This window comes from Lepisosteus oculatus, chromosome 8 (assembly GCF_040954835.1).
Source record: "Lepisosteus oculatus isolate fLepOcu1 chromosome 8, fLepOcu1.hap2, whole genome shotgun sequence".
NCBI lineage: Eukaryota > Metazoa > Chordata > Actinopteri > Semionotiformes > Lepisosteidae > Lepisosteus > Lepisosteus oculatus.
Window position 1 is genome coordinate 17,568,142 of NC_090703.1, and position 14,313 is coordinate 17,582,454.

At 36.4% G+C, this 14,313-nt stretch overlaps 1 protein-coding gene across 1 annotated transcript in view; it reads right to left on the minus strand.

Annotated features, from left to right (window-relative positions):
* Positions 1 to 6,754, minus strand: part of LOC102690677 (pleckstrin homology domain-containing family G member 3) — a 105,628-nt gene extending 98,874 nt beyond the window's left edge. The window contains exon 1 of the mRNA XM_015350730.2: positions 6,355 to 6,754. The gene's annotated coding sequence lies outside the window, so the exon portion shown is untranslated. The remainder of the gene's footprint in view (positions 1 to 6,354) is intronic.
* Between the last annotated feature and the right edge of the window lie 7,559 nt (positions 6,755 to 14,313).

Sequence of the window (14,313 nt, forward strand, 5' to 3'; positions counted from 1 at the left end):
GTACTACCCCAGAGAGATTTCACACCCACGAAGAACTTATCTGATATGAATCAGGATATGAAGAAAGCTGTAGTACCCAAGTGCGTAACACACGACAGAGAATCACACATTAGCAGCTCACTCATTTGCTTCTGAAAGAGGAACTGGGTGTGTCTTAGACATTAGTGCATTAACAGCATTATTTCTGGAGTGGGGAGACGATTGGCAAACTAAGTTTTGAAGCCTGGAAAAGAAACCTCAACCCAGAGACTCAAACTGTATTCCAACTCAAGTAGTCAACTAACTTATTTTTTTACATATATAGAATCTTCCTAAGATCTTTTGTAATTGTTTACTCAAAATATTTACTTAACGTGGAGGTGTGCTAACCTATAAACCACGTTAGAATTTGGTTATAAGCATTAAAGTATGGCGGGTAAATAACCGGGTATAGCTCAGATAAGTAACAGAGAGGCAAAACAAAACTCAGAATAGAGATGACTAGTATCTCCAGGCACCAAGTTCAAGACCTCTACCTTTATATATATTTTTTCATTTGTTCAGCTTACTGTGTATGCTGAAATTTCTATTTCAGTCTTAAGTCTAGAGTCAATGAAATTATCTGTGGATCAAAAACAGATTGCACATCAGTCTAAAACTAAATACAATATGGTATGCTCTTTGTAGGGTGCATGGAACACAGATGTGGGAGAATAATTATTTTTACTATTTCAAAACTTCACAAAGCTTGGAGTCAGATGATGCCATTCTGATCCTCTTAATTGTTTATGGGAAAATTCCTACAACTATATAAAGTTTTAAGCATCTCTGACCTTTTTCCATTCCATTTCTCCCTCTATCTTCTCAAAGAGATCAGTTCTCATGATTTGAAAATGGAAACAAAAAAACTGCTGGTATTTTTGTATATCAGTCAGGTTGGAAAATTTTGCTGCGCTTAGGTCACAGGACTGGCATATTATCACAATGCATTCCTGACGTTTTTAAGCAAATATTTTTTTTCTCCAAAACAAGGTAGCTTGATCCTGTGAAAAAGAGAACTTGTTCAAAGTCCAAACCAGAGGGGAAGTTTTTTCCCCAAATTGTGAAATTTTTCCAAACAAAGCTAATAAAAAAGGTCTTTGTCAGCCTGCTGGTTTTATCCCACCAAAAGAGATACTGCCATTATCTTTGGAAGAATGATGTCTTTTTTGTCAAACACATAATATCTTACCTGCTCCCAGTTACAGTACATAGTTATTAGTAGGTTGATTAATGTTAAAGTCACCTCAAGTCATTTGAGTGTGGTAGTCAGTAAATTCGAAGATATAAAAATGTACTCCTTCCTCTAAGGCAGGCACCAGTGTCTCATTAAAGTCCTCTAATCACTCATTAGTTTATCAACAGATCCAAGCTTTACAACTTTCTGACTATTAGAGAAATTTAAGGTAGATTAGGTATTGAAGAGAGTGTACATGTTAAGGGACATGAGGAATCCAGAGATACTGTTACTGTTAAGGAACTTGGCAGCCCCTGTGACATTTTCATCTATCTCTTTTAAATTTGTACCCATGCTTTGCATTTCTTATTTTGTGAGAAAAATCTAAGAATTTAATTCAAGAATCCCTTGAATACCTTGGTATTCTTATAATAGCCTAACCTGGAAAGTGACCTCATGGGTGAAGAAACCGTTTAAAATAATAAAAACACATTGTAATGATATGACAGTTCTGTGACCTAAGCACACAATTTCACAAAAGCAGAAATCAAAAGCAGGAGCATTTAAGACTAAAGGGACATATTACTCCAATAAATCAAGAGTAACAATGGCCAGGAACAAACTCCCATGCAATCTTGTTAAAGCAGATTCACTTTAATTTTTATGAAAAGCTTGTTGAGATTCTTGGATCATAAAACTACAGTATTAGCACATAACATGGACAAACTGATCACAAGAACCTCCTATCGTTTGTGCTCCAAAAAGACGATTCCCAATTCTTGTATGAAGAACTCTGTCTTTTAGTTTTCATTCTAACCGAGTTAAAAACTTTTTCCAACTCTTAGAAAGTCAGAAAGGGTGTGTAATTAGCATAAACTCTGAAACAACCCCTGGATTTCACACCTACTCTCATCGAGGGGTGTGGAATGTAACAATTACTCTTTTAGTGGAAGTGTAATACCATCTACCATCTCATTCTAGACATTACTAATTGACCTGTTTCAAAAGAAATAAGGAAGCAGCTACTTCATATTCAAGCTGGGGACAGACTGGAGTTCTGTTTATATACTCTTTACAACAAAAATAGTTGAAGAGCATTTCTGAAACCAAAGGCAGTATGCAAAATACTGGGAAGAAAAAGTTTCAATCAATCAAGATGTTTAATTACAGATAATTTTACTCAGCAATCGACAACTGAACTGGAACATAACCAAGAAGACACAGAAGTACTACAAGACCAAGAATGAGAATCAGCATCTTAAGGAGGCAACTGGTCTGACAAGCACAGCTAGTTCTTTAAGGTCACTCTGAAGGATGTAAGGGAAGAGTCAAGCAGAAAATATTAGAGTTCCAGAGTAGGGCACAAAATGAAGATCAATTTTTAAGAATGGGTTTAATGAGGGCATTCACATGGGTTTTCTATACTTAAACGAAACATGGTCATTACAGCTTCGGTTTCACATTTGGCATAGGTAATAAATTGCATTTTGAAATAATGATTCACCCATTAGTTTTAATTAGGCTTGCTCTCAGAAGGAACACTTTGTGGAATTCACAGAAAGCACTGAGATTATGGATTCACTCATGTAGTTACTGTAGCTCCCGATGTATAAACAGCATATTTTTGTCAATGTTCACACACACAAAAAAAGAGAGAAGATATAGGTGCAAACAAAGACAGTATCATATTTACATGACAGGCAGTGGCATGAGAACAGATTTTTTTTCCTATCCTCAGCCAAAGATCCAAACATGTGCAGGAAAAGAACCACCCTTCTTCCTATCCCTGAAAAGAAAACAATCAGCTGGGCATCCCTTCCTAGTATGTATGGGAAAACAACCAGATAATTTGTGTAGATTGTTGAGGCATTGCTTTTAATTTGGATTTGCCCCCATTAAAATATGCTAATTACTAGGTACTCACTGCAGAGCTGTGTGAAACCTGTTATCCTAGAACCTCAATCTCCTAGAAAAAAAGAACTTGTTTCCAAAACAGAAAGGAGGGCTTTGTAAATGCACACACACTTTGCAATGGCAGCAAAGGAATTCAGCAGTCAAAGTAGTTGCATACTCATAGGTGTTGCCATATAGTTCTTACAAATGAAAAGTCTAAGGATCACCGATATTCACTCCTGGTCCAGCACGGCCACTGTATCTTATGTAGGGGTGTAACCCTGGTGTCCTGGCCAAATTTCCCATTCGCCCTTACCAATCAAAGAATCATACCAACTGGATGCTGCACATTGGTGGTGGTGGAGGGGAGTCCCCATTACCTGTAAAGTGCTTTGAGTGGAGTGTCCAGAATAGTGCTATATAAGTGTAAGGAATTATTATTTTCATTATGGTGTTCATTCCACTCTGGGCTGGGTCCCTCCAGGATCGGGAGAGAATATAACTGGTCAAGCCTGTTCTTCTATAGTCATCTTCTACCACTCTGGCACACTACAGGGATATGAACAGTGCAAACTGCAGTGATGTAAATCTCTTACTCTCTCAAGGTTACTATTATACACATAGAAAATGGCCTCGGGAATGACCAATTCCTCCACATTAGCAATGCAGTGAAAATTCCCCTGCTCTCTGTAACTCTTTAACAACTCAAAAAATCTATGTGTGCAAAACATGAGCACAATTAAAAGCCTCAGTTAAGGTAAATGAGAGCTCAGCCGGAATGACAGTCAACAGACAATTCAGCCAGGCATTCTCTGGCCCATCACTTCCTTCTGTTATATTACATCTAGATGAGTGCACTAATAATTCCTGTGAAGAGAATCATGACAGGTGTAACAAACATAATGAGACGTTCCTCCTGGGAGTTGCTCCGTGTTCAGTGTCACTTTCCATAACATATTTAGTTAGAGATGCTTGATGTCTTGAAGCAACACACCATTTTGAAAGCCACTCAGCATGTTTCTATAACCACTTTAATTTGGTTCATGCGTAATCATGTGAGAGCTTGTAGTAACACGCTGGATATCCAGATAAACTGCCTGTGAACACCAAATAACGCCTTCTGTATAAAGTGAAGTCTGCAAATTATCATCACCAATGCAATTCTTCTTTTGTTTGTTACTGGAAATGTGAGATGTATGCATCCGGCCCATGAAAGAAGAATGTCTGGATTTAGAACAGACAATTTACACTACGCTTTGCTGCAGTTTATTTCTATTTCCATGAACTGTCAAACCATGTCCAATAAATGTCATGTTGAGTTGGAGCCTAACCCAGCAGACAACACAAGCACAGGAGGATACCTCCTGGACAACATGCTGGTTTATTCCAGGGCATATACACTCACGTATATGGGGGTAATTTAAAGAGACTTAACCTAAACAACATGCCTTTCAACTGTGGAAGAAAACAAATGTGCCTGGCAAAAGGCTATGTGACTACAGAGAGAACATGTAAACTCCACACAGAAAGCACCCAAAGGCAGAAACAAATCCCAGAACCATCTCAAACATAAACATAACAATTATTCTAGTATTATATTAATCCACAGCATTACATAAATCAGATCATGGTTCTTATGGACAGAAAGGCTATGGCCTCTCAGGATTCTGTATTCTTCAATTCACATTGGTTTTCATGGGGAATACAGGAGATAAAGCGTCCACTGTATTAATCTCACATTATTGGTTTTCCACAAAACAGTTTTGTTACAAAGTACTACTGCTGCACATCCCTGTTCTTAAGATGTTTTCCTCCCTCCAGATCTCTTATCTGATAATAAAAGTGAACTACAATAACAAAATCAAATATATTCACAAAGACTGTAACAGTAAGGTACATGCGGATAGGTGGATATACAATATTGTGTAAACGTCTTTAAAAAGCCTTATCCGTCAACTGATGGATAAAAGAATGGAATTTCGGGAAACTTAAGTTCTCTATTACGCCCAGTTGTCTCACGAGTGAACAAACGATTTGGGTCCTAGAAGTACGCATTAGGCTTATGGAGAAGTTTTAGGTCCGCTCTGACAATCACAGACAAGTGGTACGATACAATATACAGTATTAGCACATGGAGTTCGAGACGCCTCGTGCCTACCCTGTAAGCTGCTTATTTGCAAGGATTTTCCAAAGTCCTCTAATAAACTTTCAAGAACGGACACTTCTGTCTTTAATTTAATAGATCCAAATAACAGAAAAAAAGTATGAACTGCCTTCTCCACTCCCTCAAACTCCATTCCGGCGAAAGCAATACTGACAGCTCAATATTGATCGTGCGCTCAGCATAAACAAAGACTTCATCAACCAATTTTATTGTAGACCTCAATATACTTCAGTGTATAATTGTGTAGTTTAAAAATATCATTGTGGCTTACTCTTTGAGGTTATTACGGGAGTATTTCTTTCTTTTCTGGGCTCAAGGAACCTGCCTTCCCTCGAAATCAACCTCTAACAGGCAAATAAAAAAATGTTTTAACTGCTCGACACAATATATATGTTTTGTTAGTTACACTGCTCTTGCGTACAAAAACTATCCTTTTCATCTGGTCTTTATGTGGACACTGCATATTAACACAGGAAACAGATTTGTTACAGTTTAGTTGGATTTTTAGCTGCCACTAGCTTATCACACGTAAGTGCCCAAATTTGTTTTGCAAACAGATGTTTTTAAAGAAACTCTTCAGACTGTTTACGTTCGCAGATTGGATTACTTCAAAGCAATAAAAATCTGCAAACGTTCCTGTCAGCGCAGTTATACTTTTATTTCCTTCTGTTAAATAAATATGACTTGGAAACTTTAGATGCACTCACTGTAGTGTATCAAAACATAAACCACCTAACTCTTCTTTGTACTATACTCTCAAATCTGCACCTACACCTTTTCACACCTAAATACAAGACAGGTCAGTAATATATTTGAGTGCTCATTGTTTAGTAATGATATACAATGTATCCAGTGCAAATAGTGCTTCTTTTTTATTTTTTTCAATGACAGAAAAGCACAAGTTCAAAACCGAAATTCAAATTCAAAACCGAAATTCAAAGCTCAGAACCATAGCGTTATTTCGTTGTTTCCACCTTGCAAACAAGTATGGACGTCAACATAAAAGTGCTCAGGTGTGTGTACTTGAGATTATTAAAATATTTTTTTCAGGTCGAAATTGCGCTACAAGAACACAGTTACGCGGAATCTGTTCATTACTTACCAGACTCTAAAGGATGTTATGAATCTTTTCTTATTTTCGCAGAAAGAATGGAGAAGATGAAGCATTTGAAGTTATGCGCTGATTTCAATCATTCAAAAACCGCTAAAGTCCTCAGAAAACAATTCCCCGCACTACCATCAAATCCAGGCAAGTCCGCCTGTGTGCAAAAAATAACCACACTAAACCTTCAGTATGAAGCATGAGAAGGCACTACCTTATCTGCGGCTGCGCAGAAAATTCGGCAAAAAAAGAAAGTTTTCTAGTTTTTTTTTTTCAATCAACGTTAAGGGATCAGCACACAATTCAAACACAAAACAAATTAAACATCTGACCAATCATGTGGAGTTAACTATTTTCCATCCCAATTATTTAAAATTGTACATATTTTCCACCGATTTAAACTCGCAGCAGTTTCAAATCTCAGATTACGTCAGTCAGGAAGTCTGGCTATTGGTGATGTTGGTACTGAAGCATTTCAGCGCATTTTTTAAAAGGGGATGGGCAGGTACGTGTGATTACTGTGTGGCTACGTGCGTACCTAACGTATTGTGCAAACAGTTTCGACATTTTAGAGAACAGGAGTATGACTGTCAATACAGTCTGAAACACAAGAAAACCTAGCTTTGTTATACCTAACAAATAGTATTTGTTACATACACAACCTACTTCACACATTCAAGACAGAAAGAAGTAAATAGAAAGTTAATTATCTATTTAATAATTGCTAATAAAATAATACAAGGGCCTAATAACATTTAAAAGCCCCTTAATATGTAAAATATTAAGATTTCAAACATTAAGATGAGGAAGCCACTCAGACATTGCCAAATTAATCTGTTTTACCAGCTTCCTGATGGTACAAACTGATGAGAGATGCTATTCAATAACTCCAAAAGTGAACATTACAGGGTTTGGTGACTGAGATAGAAGAAAGTGTCTATGGGTCAAAAATATCCCAAATAACACCATTATGGGTCTTGACTGGAACTGAAAATAAACATCTCAAATCCTGCATGGGGTTTGCATGAAAACACCCAAGCACTGAGTTAAAATTTGAACTATTTGGTCTAAATGCAAAGCTGTACATTTGATGCCTCACTCAGTCAAAACCTTCCCTCCTGTGAAGCATGGCAGTGGCAGATTTGTGTCATAGTTCGGCTTCTCATCAGCAAGGACGAGGAAACTGTGTGTTTTTCTTAGAGGGTGGTCACATCAATGAAACGTGGAAGGGTTAAGTGATGCTTTGAATCACAATGTTCTTGTGTGTTATCTATACTTTTCATTGTTTGGGTTAACAGTACTTTTTATTCAGACACACAAACTTGTCAAGGATCTCTGTGGTCATAACAGCTTGTGAAATTAATGGGGTGATTTAAGATGGCCTTCTTCTCCTCTTCAATCAGAGGGGCTGTCTGCCAAAACAGTATAATTAAACTATGCAGACAAGCAACTGATATAGATATATCACCCTGCAACTCACAACTAGCAACCCACAGAAGCTCAGGAGGTGTGAGCCTGGCCACTAGCAGGATGGGAGACCTCCTGGGAAGGGCTGTTGCCAGAAGAGGTGTTAGTGGGATCAACAGGGGGCACTCACCCCACAGTCTGTGTGGGTCCTAATGCCCCAGTATAGTGATGGGGACACTGTACTGTAAGAAAGGCACCTTCCTTCAGATGAGATGTAAAACTCTCTGTAGTCATTCAAAATCCCAGGGGTGCCTTAGCCAAATTTCCTCCTGACCTTTAACAATCATGGCCTCCTAACAATCCCCATCACTCTGTGTTCCTTCTCACTCATAGCTGGTGTGTGGTGAGCGTACCTGTGTGCACAATGGCTGCTGTCACATCATCCAGGTGGATGCTACACATGGTGGGTGGTGGTGGAGGGCAGTCCCCATTTCCTGTAAAGCGTTTTAAGTGGATAGTCCAGGAAAAAGCTATATAAGTGTAAGGAATTATTATTACCCTCTGTAATCAATACTGCCCTTTGTTTGTAGTCTAAACTCATATAAAATATGTCAAACCCTCGTTCTAGCTGCTGAAATGAACACAATAAAAACTGTTGAAGTGCGTCTCAAAGTACAAGAGAGAAGACTGGTGTTTAGATGGCAAATCTAAACATCCCCCCACTGTTTGAATAGCTGAACGTTTGTGTAATTAATTTGGAATTGTTATTTTAGAACATAAGAATGTTACAATATAATGGGCTATTTGTTTGGTCTGTGAAAAACAAGACATAAAAAGCAGTTCAGTTACAAAATATTTGGTCACTGTGATAAGTGCTTACAAGTTTCATAAAACCTTTATATTCACTTGCTAGAATATTAGAAACCTCCATCCTCTGTGAACAACAAAAATACCTTGAACAAAATATGGTATGTATTCTACAAGGTTTTAAAATATTCATAATTTTGTCCCATCCCATTTATGTAGCAAAACTGATTCAGTTCACTTTGTGTCAAGGATAATGCTACTGTATGCAGTTTCCATCAGTAGCGTGAGGCTTCAATAGGATTAAAATATGGAAACTGCTCTGTCCAATAAAGGTGATGGCAGCCTGTCCCATGCTCCTTAAACCAGAAATGGATACTTGCCACTGACAGAGTCACTTCACTTGACTGGGGGTTTCTAATGTCTTGGCAAGCCAAGTGTATATCTGGTTTGCATTTGTTCCAAATAACATAAACAGGGCCAAACAGAATTATACTGGATATTACTGGAGAAGACTGAATATTATGGTAAGTAATACACAACATACACACATAAAATCATTCTATACTTTTATGCCGATAACAATACTGGATGATCTTTGCTGACAATGAACTTGATGTACTGGGTCTGTAAGATTTAGACAGTATATGAATTAGGAAAAGGAACACCTTCAGGGTGCAGTTAATACAAACAGGCATTTAGCCACCTCAAAAGACCTGTAATGGGAAATATCTGTTGATCCTCGTCACTTAAAACAAGAAAGAAGTTTTCTTTTGCTTCACACACAGAGTCAGGTGCATATCATTGCTGGAATGTGTCTGAAAGTACCATATATATCATTATTATTAATAATACTTCATAGATTCATATATTTATTCATATACATTCCTTCTGAATATTCTATTATCTGATTTTAATTTAAAGGATCATAGACATATTCCAAGTTTTAACAAATCATCAGACTTACACTTTTATTATCCTAGCACTTTGAAAAGGAGTACACAGCTTTAAGTCTTGGACAAAAGCAAGAGTTATATGGATATTATGAGCATTATAAAACTGCATTTGTAATACAGTTTAGTTTTGGTGAGAAGAAACCAATCTTGCTATCTAGTTGTCTTTCATTAACGTTAATCGGAATCTTCAGAGTCATGAGCACAGCAAAACGAGGTATTATATACATGAGCAGCCAATATAAAATATTGTACTGTACTTGCTACTCCACTCCATCTATCCATTTACTAACCACTTCACCCAATTCAGGGTCACAGAGGAGCCAGAGCCTACTGTTCTCCAATTATCCATCAAATCTAATTGACTTATTGTTAAGTGTTTCTTGTCAATGACATAGTTTGTTTTCTCTATACATTCAAAAAGCAAAATACTGTACAAGTCTGTCAGAATTAACCATTCTCTTAAAATACAATTAATGTAGTAGTGGATCATCATCATTAAATTGTGCTTCTACCTAAAGAAAAAAAAAGTGAAAAAAAACAGAACAGTGTGACTTAAGACTATTGAATAGCAGAGTTTGCATTTTAAGTGCTTTAAAACTAAACAATTCACATTATTCAGCCATACTTTGAATAATAACAGTAACCTTATCTTGTAATTACCTGATATAGGCCTTTGAATTAATGATAGGCCTTTGAATTAATGAGTGCAAAGGTTTGCTCTGTATTAATATTCTGTGATGTACTACTTTATAAATTGGGCTAAACTCTTTATGTTAATTAATCTTTTCTCATGATGCCAGTAGCAACTAGCTGGCCACTGTGTTTACTGAGGAGACTGCAGTATTGGTATTGTTGCATACAGTACCTCTCTGGGCTTTTTTCCTACTTTGCCAGTGTTTAACACAACATCAATAAGCCAACACAAGCTGCTCAGCAAATATACTGTAAGCAGTTAAAAGGAAGAATGTGTAATACAGAATCAAACTTAATTCAAGTTACCACAATTGCTGAATTCACTGTATTGTTTAAAAGCCTATCTGTTTACCATGAATTAGGCTGCTTGCTTATTAAGCACACCTTTATTTGATTGTAGATCATTCAGGAAAATAAAATATACTATATGATCCCATGCAAACAAGGAAATGTTCATTGATACTGTAAAAGGGTAACAGACTAAAAAGAAGTATGACAAATAAATGATGATGCTTGCATGATTCAGAAAGATTGAAGATAAGAGGTCATTGAGCAGCTGCCGCTAGTTTTTGAGAGATAATTAAGAACAAGATGATATTCCGTGTGTTGGTGTCTAAAGTTCAGTCTTGTGCAATATGGGCCCCTTATCTAGCTCATGTGATCACTTTGCACAAAGCATTTGTTATAGTGAAAATATCCCGCAAAGACGTCTTTATAGCTACTGTTTTATACTACCCTGCAAAGACCAAGGAGGCTTCACTTGTGAACTGTAGTTGCAGGAACTGTGCTCTGAAACAGGCAATTGGCAAAATTAAAGTAAGCAATTTTCTTTTCACTTCTTTAGTTTGAAAATATTTTGTTTCCAAACAAAATGCTTCATTTTCATTCTCCCTGGATTTATTTCCCTTCACTTACCTTATTGAAAGAAAGAATAGCAAGAAATGAGAGAATGAGCTCTGAAATCCTCATAGTATATGACTACTGTGTTTTATGTAAGATTCTGGGACTTGTTTCCATTGCACGTCTTATGTATTTATGTCCTGCAATTTGTACTAGAGTGGAAATACAGGTATATTAAAACAGATACAGACATACCCTTTCTTTTGTCAAGGTGGGAAGCAAGTCCCTACAAGCCTACCAACAAAAGAGCATCTGTTTGTCAACCTCAAGGCATATTTTGGAAAAATACGGCAACAGGCCTGTGTTATCATGTCAGATAAAAAATCTAAAATTCCAATATTCTAAATCTGTAAAGAAAAAAAGTACCCAAGTACTGGAAACGACAGAATTTCCTCAAATGTTACTGAAGAGAGGTTTCTTTGTAAAAAATAAAAGACGCTCATTTTTTATTTGTGCAATAGTCAATGCTAACATTTTACTCTTTCACCAACAATTCATACATGCACTCAGTGTCAAAGCAATCCATTTAAAAGCAGCATGATACATTACGGTATTAACAGTGAACCTATAAAATATTTATCGTGGAATATTTAGGTACAAGGTCAAAGAGCAAGACTTTTGTAGATTTGTAACATTGTATCTTATCTTAAAAGGTATTGTTCTGTAGCATAAATGCCCTATAAAACATATAGGAATGACCAATTAAAAAGAAGGGTTTCTTCTTTCCTGTTCTAGCACTGTTCATATTCAAAAAGAAAATTCATTTTTAAATAACTCTTAAGTTAGATAACTAGAGGAAGGATCACATACTCAAATAGAACATTAGTAAACGGATGCATATGTTTGATAAGAACGTCTTGTTCTGCATCTGTGAACTTTGTTGGCAAAACATGACTGGGGATGTGTTGTGGTGCCAACCTTTGGCACAAAATGCACATACAGGATGAACTATCTTGGCCTCTGGCACAGCATTTCAATTTGTATGAGAGAGTAAGCTTTGACTATCACATGGTTCTGTTTGCAGAATAATATAGAAACTGAAGCTGTACAAAAAATTACTTTTTAATAGCAATACTGCCACCTTTTGGATATGACAAGAACATCATTCTCATTTGTGTTTGTTTTGACTTCCAAAAGCTAAATCTAAAAAGTACTACTCTGTATTAAGTTGTGATAGGGGGCTACTTTATAGACACTGCTCAAGAAGTTCCTAAATAATTCCACTACAGCAGAATTAAAACACAATTTTGCAACGTGAAATTAACATTTAAAATATCTCTAGGCTGTATTGTGAGGGAAACAACAGGGAAACAAAAAGGCAAGCTACATGATCACAAGGATTATTGCAAAGCATTAAAAAAACTTGAGATACTGTTATCTCAACAGTATCTCAAGCTAGATACTCTAGCTATCTAGCTAGATACTCTAGCTTTGAAGACTATGACCTTTTTAAGTTGTAATAGTGCATAGTGCATATTTAAAATTGGCAATATTATTAACATAAATTAAGAAAAAAGTTTAAAAGTTTACTACAGCAGAAATAAGAACATGAATAATAGATTTAAAAACTATATCCACATATCAATCAATATTAGGTAGAGATATTTCAAATATCTAATTTAATATAAATACATTGTAAGTTACAGTATATCGCGCAACAGGACTCCCATATTATCAGTATGTATTATCAGTGAACTTCCTGAAAGTATGTTTGTCACAAGTGTACAATTTACATGTGCATTCCATGCTTTCTCTCCTATTTACGTTTTTCACCAATCACCAAAATTGTTATATTTATGGCAAAACATCAGCAGTGGACTGTTGAAGAAGAGGCATGCAGAGATAAAAGAACACCACAGCTATGATATTCTAAGAGGGGGCATTGGTGTGCTCGAAGCTTGTTATACAGATGTTTATGCCATGATTCCCATGATTATCCCAGAGTTTGCTGTTCCAGATATGGCAGAAATTCCAAATTCCAAATCACTGAATAATCAACAGGACGTTAAATCATCAAGATCAACAATGTCGTGTCAGGACCCACCATTTTGTAATATCATTCTTCTCACTCTGCTAAAAACTTGAGAAACTCTCAAATGCCACAGGAGGTATCTCGATTGAGGACCGAGATCAACAAAGCACCTTGTACAGGTATCCCTAACTCAATCTCTTACAGGACAGGAGAGGCTGATTTAGGCCACAGGATGGACAAATTCCTTTGTTGGTTGGACAAAAAGCAGATGAGTTGCAGAGGGACTTCTGGGGGGGAAAAAAACTCATAGAGTGCATAGAATATCAATTCTGTTTCCAAGGTTTTACAGAAAGTGAGGCAGACACAAGCAAATGAGTAGTACAGATAACAAAATGAAGAATTTTAGTCCAAGATATTTAAGTAACTGTCACAATTGCCACTTACTTTGCCCTGCATATGCGTTTAATCATAGATAGTTAACGAGAGTAAAAAATAGGCCAATAAGCCTAGAAAATAAAACCAGCAAGCTATTAAAATGAAATGGCAGCTACCTGTTACTAAGGCGTTTGGGATATAATTTGGAATAGAATTTCCTTACATCCAACAGGCTACTTCTGTGTTTACCAATATTGTGACTTCTGTAAGACATTATACTTTGAAGAAAGGAGAAGTGAGCTCACACCCAAAGAAGGCTCCACAGCCAAAACGTTGTTTCCTTTCTGCTCTTTCAGTTTAACTTTAACCTTAAACTTCTTCCTTTGCAGTCTTCGCATGCTGACGCAGCTACCTAGTTGAATTATTCAACTAAATAATTTAAATCCTTACGACACTAATTAGAGCCTTTTAAGTGTAAGACTGTTAAGATAAAATATCTAAGCATTCTTTTGGGTACCTAAATACTTGCCAGTTTCTTCATATTGCCAAAAATATAAAACTTAAGCACTTTTACTGAAATACGGTACATATACAGTAATTCTGAAATAAAAAATGAATAGAACAGATTTCTTGTCTTGTTCTAAAGACATTAGCTGTAATGAAAGAGAGATGGACTCATCAACATAATTTTAAAATAATTCATGATGTGAAATTGGTGCACAAAACTAAACATTTAGTTTTAGCGTATGCCTTTTTGGGAGTTTCATGTTCCGTTTTTAATTCTTAAAATCACCTTGCTTCTTCAGCCTTATAAAAGTTTTGTCAAATCTTGAAGAACCTGCACTGCTGCAC